The following is an 18,008-nucleotide window of genomic DNA, read 5'->3' on the forward strand; positions in this document are numbered from 1 at the left end:
TTTTGAAAACAACTTTCAAAGGTGAATACACCATTGAACCAGTGCCCAGACCAACATTTAACATGTTACAAACACTGATACGCCTACCTCCTGCCTTATCCCTGTCATTAATGAACACTTCTCTCTTCCTCCACAAAAGCGGATCACTACTCTTCTCTGTATTGCCGTAGAGTGGATTTCACATTTGTAGACATTCATGTAAATGTTACACAATATGCACTTTTGCGTGTCTAGCTTCGTTTGCTCTAGATTACACGCTTGTGACATCCACCCATGTTGCTGCAGGAGCAATTGTTTCTTTGCTGGGTTGTATTCCAGCACACAACTATCTTACAATTTCTGTATTCATTCCAGTCTTGTTGCAGGGCTTGCTTCCAATTTTTTACTATTATAACATAATTATATATCGTGCTTCTACATTCTTGAACACAACCTTCAAAAAAATGTTACATATTTATTGTAATGATACATAGTCATATAACTAATTGATAAAATTTCTTGTTGCTATAGATCTTCATCGACATTCATTCGATGAATGTCGAATGCTCGTTCTCTCTCTCTCTCAAAAATAAACATATTGTCATTTTGTGTAACCTGTCTGGTGTCTATATGGTGGTATTACATCAAGGGTTTAGTTTGCATTTCTTTTATGACGAATGTGTTTGAGCACTTTTTCAGATATTTATTGTCCATTTCTATAGTATTTTCATTCCAGTGCCTCTTCAAGTGTTTTGCCCATGGTGTTGTATCGGTCTTTCCTTAATGCTGTCTACAAATGTTTTATATAGCTGGACACAAGGCCCTTGTCAAGTATATGCATTACAAACATCTTTTCCCTGTTGCTAACCTCGTCTTGCTCTTGATGTCTTTTGATTAACAATTCTTAATTTTATTGTAGTTCAATTGATTAGATTTTACAGTTAGTTCTTTTTGTGACCTCTCTTTTTTTTTTTTAATTTTTTTTTTTTAACGTTTATTTATTTTTGAGACAGAGAAAGACAGAGCATGAACGGGGGAGGGGCAGAGAGAGAGGGAGACACAGAATCGGAAGCAGGCTCCAGGCTCTGGGCCATCAGCCCAGAGCCCAACACGGGGCTCAAACTCACGGACCGCGAGATCGTGACCCGGGCTGAAGTCAGACACTTAACCGACTGAGCCACCCAGGCGCCCCGTGACCTCTGTTTTTTAAATTTTTTTTTTTTAACGTTTATTTATTTCTGAGACAGAGAGAGACAGAGCATGAACAGGGGAGGAGCAGAGAGAGGGAGACACAGAATCGGAAGCAGGCTCCAGGCTCTGGGCCATCAGCCCAGAGCCCGACGCGGGCCTCGAACTCACGGACCGTGAGATCGTGACCTGAGCTGAAGTCGGACACTCAACCGACTGAGCCACCCAGGCGCCCCGACCTCCCTTTTTTAAATGCGACTTCTTCTTTGCAAAATATTTATTTTGAGAGGGAGAGCACGTGCATGTGAGCAGGGGAGGGGCAGAGAGAGAGAATCCTAAGCAGGCTCTGCACTGTCAGTGCAGAGCCTGATGCAGAGCCCGATCCTGTGAACCGTGAGAATATAACCTGAGCCAAAATCAAGAGTTGGAGGCTCAACCGACTGAGCCACCCAGGTTCCACTTTTTGTGACTTCTTTAAAAAAAAAATCTTTGCCCACACAAATGTCAACTATATATGCAGAATCAAAAAAGGCCCACCTTGTGGGGCGCCTAGGTGGCTCAGTCGGTTAAGCGTCCAACCTCAGCTCGGGTCATGATCTCACAGTTCATGGGTTCAAGCCCCGCGTCGGGCTCTGTGCTGACAGCTCAGAGTCTAGAGCCTGTTTCAGATTCTAGGTCTCCCTCTCTCTCTCTCTGTCCCTCCCCAGCTCGTTCTCTCTCTCTCTCTCTCAAAAATAAACATTAAAAAACCTTTTTCTAAAAAGCCCACCTTGTAAAAACAGCAGGTAGAATGGTGGTTACCTGGGGCTGATGGAAATGGGGAGATGTGGGTTAAAGAGGACAAGCTTCCAGTTAGAAAATGAAGACATTCTGGGGTTCTAATGAATAGCACAGTGATTATAGTTAACTATACTATATTATGCACTTGAAAGTTATTAAGAGTGTGGACCTTACGTGGTCCCGCCACAAAAAGAAATGGTAATGATGTGAGGCAGTGGTTGTGTTAGCTGTAATGCCATGGTGATAATCATACTGCAACATATCAGTGTATCAAATCAACACATTGTACACCTTAAACTGTCTCAATGCTATACGTCAATTATATCTCTATAGAGCGGGGGGGGGGGGGGGGGGCGGGAAAGTTTGAGAAAACAAAACAAAGAAGTTTGTGCCTTCCAGCTTGAGCATTGTCACTCTGCCTCACTTGGATCTCTTATTCTGGAGGAACCCAGCGGCCCATCATGGGGCAGCTCTGTGACGAGCCTCCAGTAGTAAGGAACTGAGGCCCTCCAAACAATCGTACAAATACCTTTGGAAACTGATAGCTCCTTTCTCCATAAAGAAGCCTCATGGGAGAACTCAAGCCAGAGGCACAAAGAGAGTTGTAAGGATAAAACAATATATGTGTACCAACTACCTTTAGCCACATTAATGCAGAACAATCAATCATAAAACCCCACGGCACATGATAATCATTTACCTAACCCACAAGAGTGTAGGGTTCAGCTGAACTAGGCTGGGCTTGGTTAATCTTAGCTACGTTCACTCGTAACTGGGAGTCAGATGGCTATGGCTGACCTAGAATTTTCTCATCAGAGTGGACCGGGATGACCCAGCTGTGTTCCATGTATCTAGCCTGGTCATGTTCTCATGGCAGAAAATCCAGAGCGAGCAAGCCCAATAGCACTTCTCAAGCCTCTGCTGTTGTCATATTTACAAATACGTAAATGACTTGGCTAAAACAAGTCACGGGTACAATCCCAGAGTCAAAGTGGGAGGGCACTAAAAAACCTGGTTTATCGGCTATCTCCCTTGATTAAAGTCTGCTGATAAATTCATTGGGCATTTCAGACACTCTGACTCTCAATCTGCCGTAGATTCACAGTATGAGCTTTTGTGCTTTGGGTCTAACTGCACTTCAGCAATACAGTGCTATATATTATAGAGAGAATTTCTTTTTTTTTTTTTTCTTAATTTTTTTAAATGTTTATTTTTGAGAGAGAGAGAGAGAGAGACAGAGCGTGAGTGGGGTAGGAGCAGAGAGAGAGGGAGACACAGAATCCGAAGCAGGCTCCAGGCTCTGAGCTGGCAGCACAGAGCCTGATGTGGGGCTTGAACCCATGAACCGGGAGATCATGACCTGAGCCGAAGTCGGACGCTCAACCGACTGAGCCACCCAGGCGCCCCTAGAGAGAACTTCTTAATGTTTTGTATGTGTTTATGTGATGTGATTGTCACATTCATAAGGTCAGGAAAGGAGAATGAACATCAAGTTTGTTTATGCTAGGAAGGTATTTTGCTAAGGGACCAAATGTAGGATCTGATACTTTAGTCAGTGATTGGTGACCAAAGGAATGATATCCTTAGTGCTTTTGAACTAATACTACTGAAGTTCATGTCATTTAGAGAGAAAAGCAACTGAGTACATAAGAAATCGACCAGGTAAGCACCACGTCCAGTATGAAGGAGTGATCTTCTAAGTGATCTTCTAATGAACAAATCCTTCCAGAAATAATATTGATAAACCCTGGAGGAATTATTTTTAAAATAACTATGTTGTGCTCCGGAGATTTAACAGGGGCGTGCAGATTTCGGAGGGGAGTCAAAACGTAGAGCAAGCGATCCGCACGGAGTGAAGTTGCTGGGTGTGTGTGCGTGTGTGTGTGTGTAGACGTGTGCGCACACACACACACAGACGCGTTCTGTGCCCTGAGGGGGGTGTACTGCCTCAAATACAACTCCAAACCAAAATAGCTCTGTGAGAAAGAAAGAGGCAGGGGAAGGAGCCCGAGGACACCAGGTTGCTGGATGGCAGAGGCCCAGGGGGAAGAGGGTGCCAGAGAAGGTAAAACTGTAATGATGTTTTTAGATTCCAGTTTCTGGATGAATCCTGAACCACCTGTACACCACACAAACTAAAAGCTATCTGCACTTACAGGCTAAAGAACTCAACCGAGATCTGAGTTCACTAAAGGCACGATAGTTGGCCTGTGAGTCTAACCAATTAAAATGGCTGAAGTTAAAATTTTCACAATTTTATATTAATAAAACCGAGAGATGGCAAGGATGTGGAGTAACTGGGTCTCTCAAATCCTGCTGCAGAAAGCGACAAATGGTGTGGCTACCTTGAGAACCACGTTTTCATTTTTTTAAACCCTCAAACAAACATGGTACGATCCAGCTATCCCGGCCCTAGGTATTCACTTAAGAGAATGAAAGCTCACACACCTACAAAGACCAGTATGCAAATGTTGGCAACAGCTTTATCTGAAATAGTTTTATTCAATGTTATTGACACCCAAAAAGTGGGAGCAACCCGAGGGCTCATCATTTCATTAACAGATAACTCAAATGCGGTATATCCGTACAGCGGACTGCCGATACAATGATACACAGGTTGCCCCCACGCCGCAAGGCGACAGCTCTGGTGTCACTCACCGCTCGGAGTTCCCTTTGGGATACATTTGAAGCTAGTCTTCATCTAAACTCACAACTTCACTACACTTCACTCCGTACTCTAACTTGCTCCCCTCGCTCACTTCCAGGTACCTGCTGAGAGCACTCCATCATTAAGTCACTTTCAGAAGAACATCCTTCTCATACTCTCTTCTAAGACACACATGCTAAGACAATCGGTAACGTAATTGTGCCCAGGAAGCAGACTCTGAGAACGGGGCTATGGAATTTGTCTATTCACAGCTGACTGGCAAATCGCCAGTTGGAGGTCGGGTATCGGTATTCTCTGGAATGTTTCGACAACACGGTTAAGTTATTCACTGTGGTGAACGGAGATGAGATACAGGTAAAAGGGAATGTGTTGGCTTGTGCGATGTCTCTGACCCTGAAGGAAAGACAGGGGAATTGTAATAATAAAAACCTCTAAAACTTGAGTGGCCATTGTTGAGTGCCAGTGATGCTTTGAAGAACAAAAATAACAGATTCAGTTCAATTACTCACCAATTCACTCACCAATTCACTCACCAATTACTCACCAATTCAAAGCAAAGTGTAAGTCAGAGGTCTTCTTAGCAGTGTCTAAAGAAATACATATCTCTCGCTACTACAGGTTTGACCGAGCTGAAGATCAGACCCAAGACTTAATTGTTCAAGTAGCAGAATTTCAGAAAACGTTGAATGGATTCTCATACTCGGCAAGTATCCCGGGCCAAGGTCCGAGCCCTGAAAGGGTTGAAAGCTGGACCATGGGGTAGTTGCTTTTGCATAAATGCATTTGAAAATCTCGACACTCTATATTTTCTTAAATCCTCTGGGCCTACAGAAATGGCTCACTGCTGCTTGAAAGAAGAGGTTTCTCACTTGCCTTTTTTACTATGCTGAGGACCTTTATTCATGCAGAGGACTTGAGTGATACATGCCCTCCATAGGTCTGCACCCAACAGACTAATAGCTAGGTTCACATCTCAGCATGACTCCGAGAATTAACAAGCATAACAAGGTCACGGCTTACAAGGCCAACATAGAAAAGTCAACCCAACTGCTACATACTGCCAAGGTACAGTTGTGAAGTGAAAATTTTTTAAATGTTTTAAATTGAATGTCCATTTAAGACATTAATACCTCAGTATTTCCATTTTTTGAGCAAATCTAAGAAAACATGTACTAGATCTGTATGCTAAATACTAAAAAACAGCGATTAAAAAAAAGAAAACCGACGTGAAACAAATAGATACTGGGTTTTTTTCATGGATTAGAAGACTCAAAATAGTAAATGTGTCCGCTCTCCCTAAATTAACCTACACATTGAACATGATTCCAATCAAAATCCCAATAGGAGGGGCATCGGGCAGGCACAGTCAGTAGAGCATGAGATTCTTGATCTCCAGGTGTGAGTTCAAGCCCCATGTTGGGTACAGAGCTTACTTTAAAAACTCCCAAGGCGGGGTGGGGACGAGGGGAAAATGGGTGATGGGCATTGAGGAGGGCACCCGTTGGGATGAGCACTGGGTGCTGTATGGAAGCAATGAATCACGGGAATCTACCCCCAAAACCAAGAGCACCCTGTACACGCTGCCTGTTAGCCAATTTGACAATAAATTATATTTTTAAAAAATCCTAACAGGAGCTTTATGGATTTATATAAGCTGGTTCTAAATTTTATATGGAAAGTTACAGGGACCTAGTGTAGATAAAACAATTTTGGAAAAAGAAGAGAGTGGGAGGCAGTGCATTACCCTGTTTTGAGAGAGAGAGAATTGAAGCTATAGTAAGCAAAACGTTGTAGTATTAGCAAGGAAACAGACACATAGATGAATACAACAAAACAAAGGACTTGGAAACCAAGCCACCAGAAATGACCACGACATTTTGACAAAGATGCAAAAGCAATTCAATGGAGGAGGGAGAGTCCCTTCTAAGAATTGTGCTGGAAATCCAGAGGTAAAAAAAGAAACGTGACATCTCAGATCTCATACAAAAATGAATTCAAAATGAATCACAGATGTAAATATAAAATGTACAACTAAATAAGTTTAGAAAAAAAGAATGGGAGATAATCATTGCAACTCAGGTTAAGCAAAGAGTTCTTAAGACTTGAAACCAAAAACACGACCCATAAAGGGAAAAATTGATACATTGAGCATCCTCAAAGTGAACATCTTTTGTTCTGTGAAACACACTGTTAAGAGGACAAAAATACAAATTACAGACTTAATCAAATATCTGTCAAAGGAGATTCCATGTGTTTTCACTCCTATGTGGATCCTGAGAAACTTAACAGAAGACCATGGGTGGGGGGAGGAAAAAATAATGGTTAGAGAGGGAGGGAGCCAAACCATAAGAGACTCTTAAAAAATGAGAACTGAGGGTTGATGGGGAGTGGGAGGGAGGGGAGGGTGGGTGATGGGTATTGAGGAGGGCACCTGTTGGGATGAGTACTGGGTGTTGTATGGAAACCAATTTGACAATAAATTTCATAATAAAAAAAATAAAACAAAATAAACAGGCATAGTGAGTAAATATATATATATCTGTCAAAGGAATTGTATCACGAATACAAAACTCTCAAAATCTGAAAACCCAACTGAAAAAACAACTGACAAACAACTGAATTAAAATATGGGCAAAAGACTTTACCAAAGAGGGTACAGGAATGATGAGCACATAAAAATATGTTCAGCATTAGCCTTTACGGAGATGCAAATTGAAATCACAATGAGATACTGTTACATATCCTTTAGAATGGCTAAAATTGTTTTCTAATATACTGACAATATCAAGTATTGTCCAGAATAGGGAGAAACTGATAGGAATGCAAAATGTTACAGACACTCTGGGAAATAGCTTGGCAGTTTCTTTTTATTACTGAGATACTCATATACCATAATATTCAACATTTGAATACGTTTTTAAGTAATTAATCTCTACACCAACGTGGGGGTCAAGCTCATGACCCGGGATTAAGAGTTGGATGCTCTACTGACTGAGCCAGAGAAGCACCCCAAAGAAAGTCTCTACTATTTTGTTTAAAGCAGGCTCCACGCCTAACGTCAATATTTTAAAGCATAGAATTTGATGGAATTTAGTGTATTTGCATGATAATGCAAGACCACAACCATTCTATAACATTTTATCACCCTTAAAAGATACCTTAGGGGCGCCTGGGTGGCTCAGTCAGTTAAGCGCCAGACTTCAGCTCAGGTCATGATCTCACAGTTCATGGGTTCGAACCCCACATCAGGCTCTGTGCTGACAGCTCAGAGCCTGGAGCCTGCTTCGGTTTCTGTGTCTCCCCCTCTCTCTCTGCCCCTCCCCCACTCACGCTCTGTCTCTCTCTCAAAAATAAACATTAAAAAAAATTTTTTTAAGATACCTTATACTTGTTAAGGATCACTTCCCATACCCTCTTCCCCCATCACTGACAAGCACTACTGTCCTTTCTGGCCATAAGTATCTGTCTATTCTGAACATTTCATATAAATGGAATCATACTATATGTGGCCTTCTAGGTCTGGCTTGTTTAGCTTACCATAATGTTTTCAAGGCTCATCTATGTCGTAGTATATATCAATCATCAATTCCTTTTTATAGCTGAATAATAGTCCGTTATATGGAAATGTCATATTTATTGATTGATTCAATAGTTGCTAGGCAGAATTTGCCTATTATGATAATGTTTTTATGAATAGTTACGTGAGTTATTTTGTGAACATATATTTTCTTTTCTAAATTTATTTATTTATTTTGAGACAGAGAGAGAGAGAGAGAGAGAGAGAGAGAGAGAAAGCATACAAGTGGGGGAGGGTCAAAGAGAGGGACAGAGAGAAAATCCCAAGCAGGCTCCCCACTGCCAGTGCAGAGCCTGATACGGGGCTTGAACCCAAAAACCATGAGATCATGACCTGAGCTGAAGTCAAGAGCCAGAAGCTTAACCAACTGAGCCACCCAGGCGCCCCTATTTTGTGAATATATGTTTTCTTCTTTTTTAATGTTTTTTTATTTTTATTTTTTTTAACGTTTTTTATTTATTTTTGAGACAGAGAGAGACAGAGCATGAACGGGGGAGGAGCAGAGAGAGAGGGAGACACAGAATCGGAAGCAGGCTCCAGGCTCTGAGCCATCAGCCCAGAGCCCGACGCGGGGCTCGAACTCACGGACCGCGAGATCGTGACCTGAGCTGAAGTCGGCCGCTTAACCGACTGAGCCACCCAGGCGCCCCTGTTTTTTTATTTTTGAGAGAGAGAGAGCAGGGGAGGGAGAGAGAGAGGGAGACACATAACTCAAAGCAGGCTCCAGGCTCAGTGCTGTCAGCACAGAGCCCAACACGGGGCTCGAGTTCATGAACTGTGAGATCGTGACCTGAGCCGAAGTCAGAGGCTTCACCGACTGAGCCCCCCAGGCTCCGCATAAATATGTATTTTCAATTCTCCTCGGAATATATGTAGGTGTGAAATTGCTGAATCTTATGGTACCTCCGTTAACCTTTTGATGAACCGCTGAACTGTTTTCCAAAGTGGGCACACCATTTTATATTCCTACTGGCAACACAAGAGGTTTCTAATCGTTCCACACCCATGCTAACATTAGTTATTTTTCTTTTTTAATTTTTTTAATGTTTATTTATATTTGAGAGATAGAAACAGAGTATGAATGGAGGAAGCGTAGAGAGAGAGGGAGACACACAATCCGAAGCAGGCTCCGGGCTCCGAGCTGCCAGCGCAGAGCCCGATGAGGGGCTTGAACCCACAAACTGTGACATCACGACCTGAACCGAAGTTGGACGCTTAACCGACCGAGCCACTCAGCACCTCATTTTTCTTTTTTCTAATTATATTCGTTTAGTGGGTATCGGCATTGCCTCAATGACCAATAATGTTGTGCACCTTTCATGCGACAGTTTGGGCCATTTGCATATCTTCATGGGATAAGTCTCTATTTAAGTCTTTTGCCCTTTTTTTTTAAGTAATAGCTACACCCAACATGGGGCTCAAACTCCACCCTGAGATCGAGAGTTACACGTTCCACCGACTGAGCCCGCCAGATGCCTTTTGCCCATTTTTGAGTTATTTTTATTGCTGACTTGTAGAAGTTCTTTTTATATCCTGGATGCTAGACCCTTATCAGATATATAAGATGTTCAAGTATTTTCTCCCATTATGTGGGTTGCCTTTTCATTTTCTTGATAATGCCCGTTGATGCACAAAAATTCCCAATTTTGATGATGCCGATTTTTTTTCTTGGTCGCTTGTAATTTGGGTATCATATCTAAAAAAGCATGGCCAGGAGCACCTGAGTGGCTCAGCTGGTTAAGCAACTGACTCTTGGTTTCGGCTCTGGTAATGATCTCGTGGTTCGTGGGATTGAGCCCCATGTCAGGCTCTGATCTGACAGCACAGAGCCGGCTTGAGAGTCTCTCTCTCCCTCTCTCTCTGCCCCTCCACCACTCATGCTGTCTCCCAAAATAAATAAGCCTTAAAAATAAAATGAAATAAAATAAAATAAGAAAATAAATAAATAAATGAATACGCATGGCCATATCCAAAGTCATGTACATTTATAGCTAGGTTTTCTTTTAAAGATTTAACAGTTTTAGCTTTATATTTAGGCCTGTGGTTCATTTTGACGTAATTTTTGTATATGCTGTAAGATAAGAGTCCAAACTCATTCTTTTGTATGTGAATTTTCAACTAATGGCACTGATATAATTGAAAAGGATTATTGTTTCCATGTTCAATTGTCTTGTTAACCTTCTTGAGAAAGAAAAATCAACTCAACACAGATGTAGACGCTTATGTCTATAAATTCTCTTCCACTGATGTATGTCTATCCTATGCCAATACTGCACTGTCTTGATTACTGTACCTTTGCAGTTGAAAGTGGAAAGTGTGAGTCCTTCTACTTTGTTCTTCTTTTTCAAAATTTCTTAGCTATTCTGGGCCCCTTGAACTTCCACATGCATTTTAGGACCAGCTTGCCAATTTCTGCAACAATGCCAGTTAGGATTTAGATAATCAGATTGAATCTGTAGATCACTTAGAAGAGTATTACCATCTTAACAATAGTAAGTCTTCCAATCAATGAACACAGGAGGTCTTTATTTAGGTCCTCTTTAATTTCTTTCAATAATGTTTTGTAAATTTACAGGTGCAAGTCTTGTACTTCATTTTAAAAGTACCCCTAAATATTTTGTTCTTTACTGCTACTGTAAATGAAAACTACTTAGTTTTTTTAAATTATTCATTGCTAGTTTATAGAAATACAATTGATGTATGTATTTTGTCTTGTATCTTGCAATTTCACTGAGTTCTTATTAGCTCTAAGTTTGTGCGTGTGTATTCCATAGGATTTTTTTAATGCAATCTCATGCCATTTGGGAATAAAAATAGTTGTGTTTCTTCCTTTCCAATCAGGATGGCCCTTTTTTCCCCATTTTCTTGCCTAATAGCCCTGGTTAGAACCTTCAGTACAATGTTGACTATTAAGGGATAAGGGCAGACATCCTTTCTTCTTTTTCACCTTGGTGGAAAAGCTTTAAGTCAGTAAACAATTAAGTATGATGTTAGCTGTGGGATCGTTGTAGGTACCCTTTATCAAGTTTAAGAAGTCACAGAATAAAAAAATCAATGTTCAGAAATCTACTGCATTCCTATATACTAATAATGAAGCAGCAGAAAGTGAAATTAAGAAAACAATCCACCTTACAACTGTACCAAAAACATTAAAATATCTAGGAATAAACTTAACCAAAGACATGAAAGACACCTGTACTCTAAAAACTACAAAATACTGATTTAAGAAATTCAAGGTGATGCAAAGAAATGGAAGGATAATCCATGCTCATGGGTTGGAAGAACAAATATTATTAAAGAAGAACGAATATTATTAAAATGTCTATACTCAAAAAATCTACATATTTAATGCAATCCTTATCAAAATACCAACAGCATTTTTCACAAAACTAGAACAAAAAAACCCTAAAATTTGTATGGAACCACAAAAGACTCTGAATACCAAAGCAATTTTGAAAAAGCAAAGCAAAGCTGGAGGCATCACAATTGCAGACTTCAAGCTATATTACAAAGCTGTAGTCATCAAAACAGTATGGTACTGGCACAAAAATAGACTCATAGATCAATGGAATGGAATAGCAAACCCCCAAATAAACCCACAGCTATATGGTCAATTAATCTTTGACACAGCAGGCAAGAATATCCAGTGGGAAAAAAGATAGTCTTTTCAACAAATGGTGTTGGGAAAACTGGACAGCAGCACACAAAAGAGTGAAACTGCACCACTTTCTTTCACCATGCACAAAAATAAATTCAAAATGGATTAAGGACCTGAATGTGAGACCTAAAAAACCATAAAAATCTTAGATGGGAGCTGAGGCAATAATCTCTCTGACACTGACTGTAGTAACATTTTTCTAGATATGTCTCCTGGGGCAAGGGAAAGAAAAAGCAAAAATAAACTATTGGGTCTACACCAAAAAAAAAAAAAATCTTCTGCACAGTGAAGGAAAAACTCAACAAAACTAAAAGGCAACTTACTGAATGGGAGAAGATATTTTGCAAATGACATATCTGATAAAGGGTTAGTATCCAAAATATATAAAGAACTTATTCAACTTAATACCCAAAAAACAAATAATCCAATCTAAAAAATGGGCAGAAGACATGAACAGACATTTCTCTAAAGAGAACATCCAGATGGCCAACAAACCCCTTAAAAGGTGCTCAACATCACTCATCATCAGGGAAATGGAATCAAAGCTACAGTGAGATATCACCTCATACCTGTCAGGATGGCTAAAACACACACACACACACACACACACGAAACAACAAGTGTTGTTGAGCATGTGGAGAAAAAGGAACCCTCACGCACTGTTGGTGGGAATGCAAATTGGGGCAGACACTGTGGAAAATTATTTGCAATAGCCAAATTATGGAAACAGCCCAGTCCATCAATAGATGAGTGGATACAGAAGAAGTGGCATGTGTGTGTGTGTGTGTATGTGTATATACACACACACAGTGGAGTTATTATTCAGCCATAAAAAAGAAGGAGATCTGGCCATTTGCAACAATATGGATGGAGCTAGAGAGTATAATGCTGAGCCAAGTGTCAGTCAGAGAAAGACACATACCATATGATTTTACTCAAATGTAGAATTTAAGAAACAAAACGAATGAGTAAAAAGAAAAGAAAGAGAGAGCGAAAGAGAGACAAACCAAGAAACAGACACTTAACTATAGAGAACAAACTGATGGTTACCAGAGGGGAGGGGGGATGGGGGAAAGAGGGGGTGGGGATTAAAGAGTACATTTACCATGTTTTAATAAAAAATAAAATAAAATAAAATAAAAATATTAAAAAAATAGGTTTCCTTCTACTCCTAGTTTGTTGTAGATGTGTTCATTTTGATGACCATGTGAAGTGTGTCCTTTATTCTGTGGATGCGGAGTATTCCAATGTGGTATGGCCATCTGGGAGCTATTTTCCCTCAGATCTACCCCACACCTGTCCCCTGCTCTGCCCTCTACTACATGGGAGCCGACATCTGCAGGCTGCAACTCTTTACGTGTGGTCATATTGATTTTCCAGCGTTAAACTTATTCACGTTCATAGGATAAACTCAACTCTGTCACTGGCAGTGAAAAATGTTTAAGTCCTCTTAAAAGCCTACTCAAAAATAAACTCTTACACATTTTGGTTAGTGTGTGTATATATATACACACGTAAATTCTAATAGCATGAGTAATAGGGTGATACAGCCAATGGGTAAATAGTCAACCACTACACGTGAAGACATGTAATGCTATCTGTATGACGCAGTTCAAGTGGTTCTCAGTGAGAAATGTATAGTCATAGAGAGATGGATTAGAAAAGAAATGCTTAAGGGGTGCCTGGGTGGCTCAGTCAGTTAAGCAACTAACTCTTGGTTTCAGCTCAGGTCATGACTTCACAGTTCCCGAGTTTGAGCCCCACGTTGGGCTCCACGCTGGCAGGGCAGAGCACGCTTGGAATTCTCTCTCTCCATAGCTCACTCTCTCTGTCTCTCTCAAAATAAACTTAAAAAAATTTTTTTAAAGAAAATAAATGTTAAAACAGCAAAGAACTTCAAGGAGGTATGGAATGAATAGCACATTCGACCTAAAGACGTAGAACACAGAAAATAATGAAGATAAATACAGAAAATAATGAAATCGAAAACAGCAGAGCCAACTAACACAAGCCAGTTTTTTTTTTTTTTGGAAATACTTATAAGGTAGACATTTTTGCAATAAACTAAAGAGAAAAGCAGCAACAAACAAGTTAAATAAATTTGTACAAAATCTAGAAGAGTTTAATATAAATGAACACAAGTTCCCTTAAGATATCCAACGTGTACACAGGGAAATATTTCCACATACAGAGGCATTTTGGCTAATAAAGATGGAATAATAGAATGATTAGTCTATGATCCCCTAATGGATTAACAGATAGAGGTGATAATCATCAATGACTGCTAACATCAACACAAAAGGAAACAACCAGGCATTCCACACTTCCTTTGGAAGCACACAGCGTCACCTCTGGAGTGGTCTTCTGAAAGACAGGGAGGGAATAAACAGACAAAAACCAAACCGATCAAACTTCTGCCTCTGCCAATTAAAAAAAAATAGAAACGGCTGGAGAACATGTTAATGGTTGCCAAAGTGTTACAGTCAACAAAATCCAGACTATGGGAAATAGTACAACACACAAGAGTTTTTTTTTTTAATGCAAGGAAAAAGGAGGAATGCGGGGAATTTTTATAGGTTGACTCAGGGGACATAAACAATCAGTATGTATAGACCATATTTATATATCAATTCAAAAAAACCTTTTTTAAAGATTATTTATTTGATTTTTTGGAGAGAGCGCGCACATGTGTGCAAGCATGAGCCGGGGGGGTGGGGGGGTGGGGGGCAAAGAGAGAGGGAGAGACGGAATCCGAAGCTGGCTCCACAATGTCGGCGCAGAGCCCTACGCGGGGCTCAAACTCACAAACTGCGAGATCATGACCCGACCTAAAATCAAGAGTCGGATGCTTACCTGACTGAGTCACCCCTGCGCCACCCCCCAAAACATTGTTTTATGTAATTAGGCTGTCAGGTAAGTATGAAAAAGTAGATATTTGATAATAAGGACTTTTTTTAGGAATAGTAATTGTATGAAGTTTAGGTCTTAAAAAACATTCCTCGGCTTTCAGAAATGCATACTGAATACTTAGGTGTGATGCCTGAGATTTGTTTCATATTCCAGTTGCAGAGATGAGTGGGTAGTGAAGGCATAATCAGAAACACAATGGTCACATATTGATGACTGTTGATGTTGAATGTCAGGTATACTGGGTTCATTATACTGTTGCTATATAAGTTTGGGAGTATTTGTATTATAGTATAGTATAGTATAGTATATATATTATAATAAATAGTGTATTTTTATTATAAACATGCCATTAATTTTGGAAGCCTAAGTGAAATGGACTGATTTTTAGAAAATAAATAACCAATTCATCCACAAGCATAAAACGTTAATGCAAAAATACAAATGGAAACTGTATTCAAAATTGAAGCCACTCTCAAATGTCTGGGATAAGACTATTTTGAAGACCACTTTTAGCAAATGGTCAGGGAAAATTAATTGCCAGCTTTTGGGAACTTTTCCAAAGCATACCAAAAAGGGGGGGGGGGATTACCCAACTCATTTTCCCCAGTCACCTTCCCTTGATTCAAAAGCCAAATGTGGACCTTGCCCTCAATCCCACTGACAGAACACTCGAGCAAAGCTCATTCACATAGCAGTAAATTCCTTAAATAAAATAGCATAGTCAACAGAACAGTGAATTAAATGAGCAAACACGATGTGACCAAGGAATGAAAGTACGACTTAGCATTAGAAAACACTTTTTAAAAAAAGTTTTAGAGTGAGAAAGAGAGAGCACACATACAAGCAGGGGAGAGGGGCAGAGAGAGAGAGAGAGAGAGAGAGAGAGAGAGAGAATCTTAAGCAGATTCATCGCTGAATGCGGAGCCCAATGTGGGTCTCTATCCCGTGACCCTGGGTTCATGACCTGAGTTAAAATCACGAGTCAGACCCTCAAGCGACTGAGCCACCCAGGTGCCCCTAGTAAACGCTTTCAGTTGTAATTCCTTACAGTAACAAATTAGAGAAGAAAAGGTGTTAGTGCCCATGAATATAGAAAAATCCTTTGAAAGAAAGTCAACACGTGTTCACGGTAAAAAAGTCCAGCACGCAAAGAATAGAAGGGAGCTTCCTTTTCCTAAATTCTACTGCAAACATAGCCAGAGGTGAAAGGTTAGAACAATTAAAGTCTAATTAAAGTCAGAACAAGACAGATATATACTCTCACCTCTAGTGTTCCAAATTGCACTGGAGCACAAAGCCAGAGATATGGATATCAAAATAAATAAGAGATGTGAATACTGAAAAGATATTATTTGTTAACAATATGATCATTTGCCTAGAAAATTAAAAGGCATGGTGTGTGGAAAATTCAAATAGATAAGAGACTTCAGAAAGACAGTACATAGGAGGTCAATACAGGAAAATCAAGAGCCTTGCCACACAAAAGCAGTCACTAATTAGACCATGTAATATATAGGGACGCCTGGGTGGCTCAGTCGGTGAAGCGTCTGACTTCGGCTCAGGTCATGATCTTGCGGTTCTGGGTTTGAGCCCTGCACTGGGCTCCGTGCTGACAGCTCAGAGCCTGGAGGCTTCGTCAGATTCTGTGTCTCCCTCTCTTTCTGCCCCTCTCCCACTCATGTTCTGTCTGTCTCTCTCTCAAAAATAAACGTTAAAAAAAATAACAGGTAACACACAATATTCCATTCACAATAGCAATAAAATCCAAAAGTTACCTAAGAGGAACTACAAATCACAAAAATGTAGATCTTTAGGGAGGTTAACATAAAAGTTTACTGACGTATTCAGACAAAAATAATCCAAGTAGAGAGGTATACCATATCCACTCATGTGAAACAAAATATCGTAAAGATGTTAATTCTCCTTAAATTATTGACAGATTTAGTGCCTTAACACTAGTTGCCAAAATGATAATCAAGTTCATGCTGCTGTCTTCCACTCCCAAAAATCAACCCTGGAAAACTACAGAAGGCAGAATGAAAACAAACAATGATGTATTTGCTTCCTGGATCTGCTGTATCGAACTACCACGAACTGGGTGGCTCAAACAACGGAAATGAACTCTTTTACAGTTCTAAAAGCCGGATGCCCCAAATCACTTTCACTGACCTGAAATCGAGATGCCAGCGGGGCCACGCTCCCTCTGGAGACCCTGGGGTAGGATCCCTTCCTGCTGGCATCACTCCTTGGCTTGTGGCAACGTGGCTGCATTCTTCAAGGTCAACGTCTTAAAGTCTCTCTCTGTTCGATCTTCACTTCTCAGGCAATTTCTCTGTCTCTCTCTCGATTCTTCTTCGGCTTCCCTCTTCTAGGTATACAAGTGATTGCATTCAGGGCCCACCTGGATAATCCCGGCTACTCCTCCCACCAAAAGATTCTTAAGTTAACCACATCCACAGAGACTCCTTCCCCAAAGAAGGCAGCGTTCGCAGGTTCTAGGGACTAGGAGGTGGTGTCTTTCGGGGAACATTTTGCAGCCTACCAAACACGTCAACCACAAAATCTAAGCAAAACATGAGGAGTCCCTGTATTGCACTGGTACTTGTGTTGGGGGAGGCAGCAGTGAAGTTCAGGAGCGCCATGGTCTGCCCTCTCTGGCAGACGATGGAATAGGTAGGAGGGACATTGTCAAGATTCCTGTCTCACTGAAGGAATGTGAGGCATCACCTGCGACCACAGAGATCAGCAGCCAGGAGGTGGTATCGACGATCAAGAAAAATTGGGTTGATTGATGCAGTGGGACTTTGACTCGGTGCTAACCACCACCTGAAACCCCTTTGATGACTGAAGCCTGGCCTTAAAAATTTTGTTTGCAATGTTTTATTTATTTTCAGAGAGAGAGAGAGAGAGAGACATAGCAAGCAGGGGAGGGGTAGAGAAAGAGAGAAGGAGACGGAGAATCCCAAGCAGGCTCTGCACTGTCAGTGCAGAGCCCAACGCGGGGCTCAAACTCACAAATCAAGAGATCGTGACCTGAGCCAAAATCAGGAGTCGGACGCTTAACCGACTGAGCCACCCAGGCATCCCAACAACAGCCAAATTTCTACGTGGTGTAGAGCCAGAGTGGATCAGGAGGGTACACAGTGTATAACGTCTTTGTGTTCCTGTTCAACATGGGTGATTTGGACATTTTTCTTTTTTTCAAATAGCATTCCTCGTTTTTTGTTTTTTTGTTTTTTTTTTTTAAG

The 18,008-nt window shown here is 40.7% G+C and overlaps 1 long non-coding RNA gene across 2 annotated transcripts in view; it reads right to left on the minus strand.

Moving 5' to 3' along the window:
* The window catches only part of LOC145714109 (uncharacterized), a 164,453-nt gene that overhangs the window by 51,094 nt on the left and 95,351 nt on the right, over positions 1-18,008 (minus strand). Inside the window, exon 3 of one of the 2 annotated variants that reach the window (XR_014136786.1) lies at positions 16,936-17,128. The exons of the other annotated variant lie outside the window; for it this stretch is intronic. This is a non-coding gene — a long non-coding RNA (uncharacterized LOC145714109). Of the gene's footprint in view, positions 1-16,935; positions 17,129-18,008 lie in introns of those variants that run through there. 2 annotated transcript variants of the gene reach the window in all.

This window comes from Panthera onca, chromosome X, assembly GCF_046562875.1.
Source record: "Panthera onca isolate mPanOnc1 chromosome X, mPanOnc1 haplotype 2, whole genome shotgun sequence".
Classification (NCBI taxonomy): Eukaryota; Metazoa; Chordata; class Mammalia; order Carnivora; family Felidae; genus Panthera; species Panthera onca.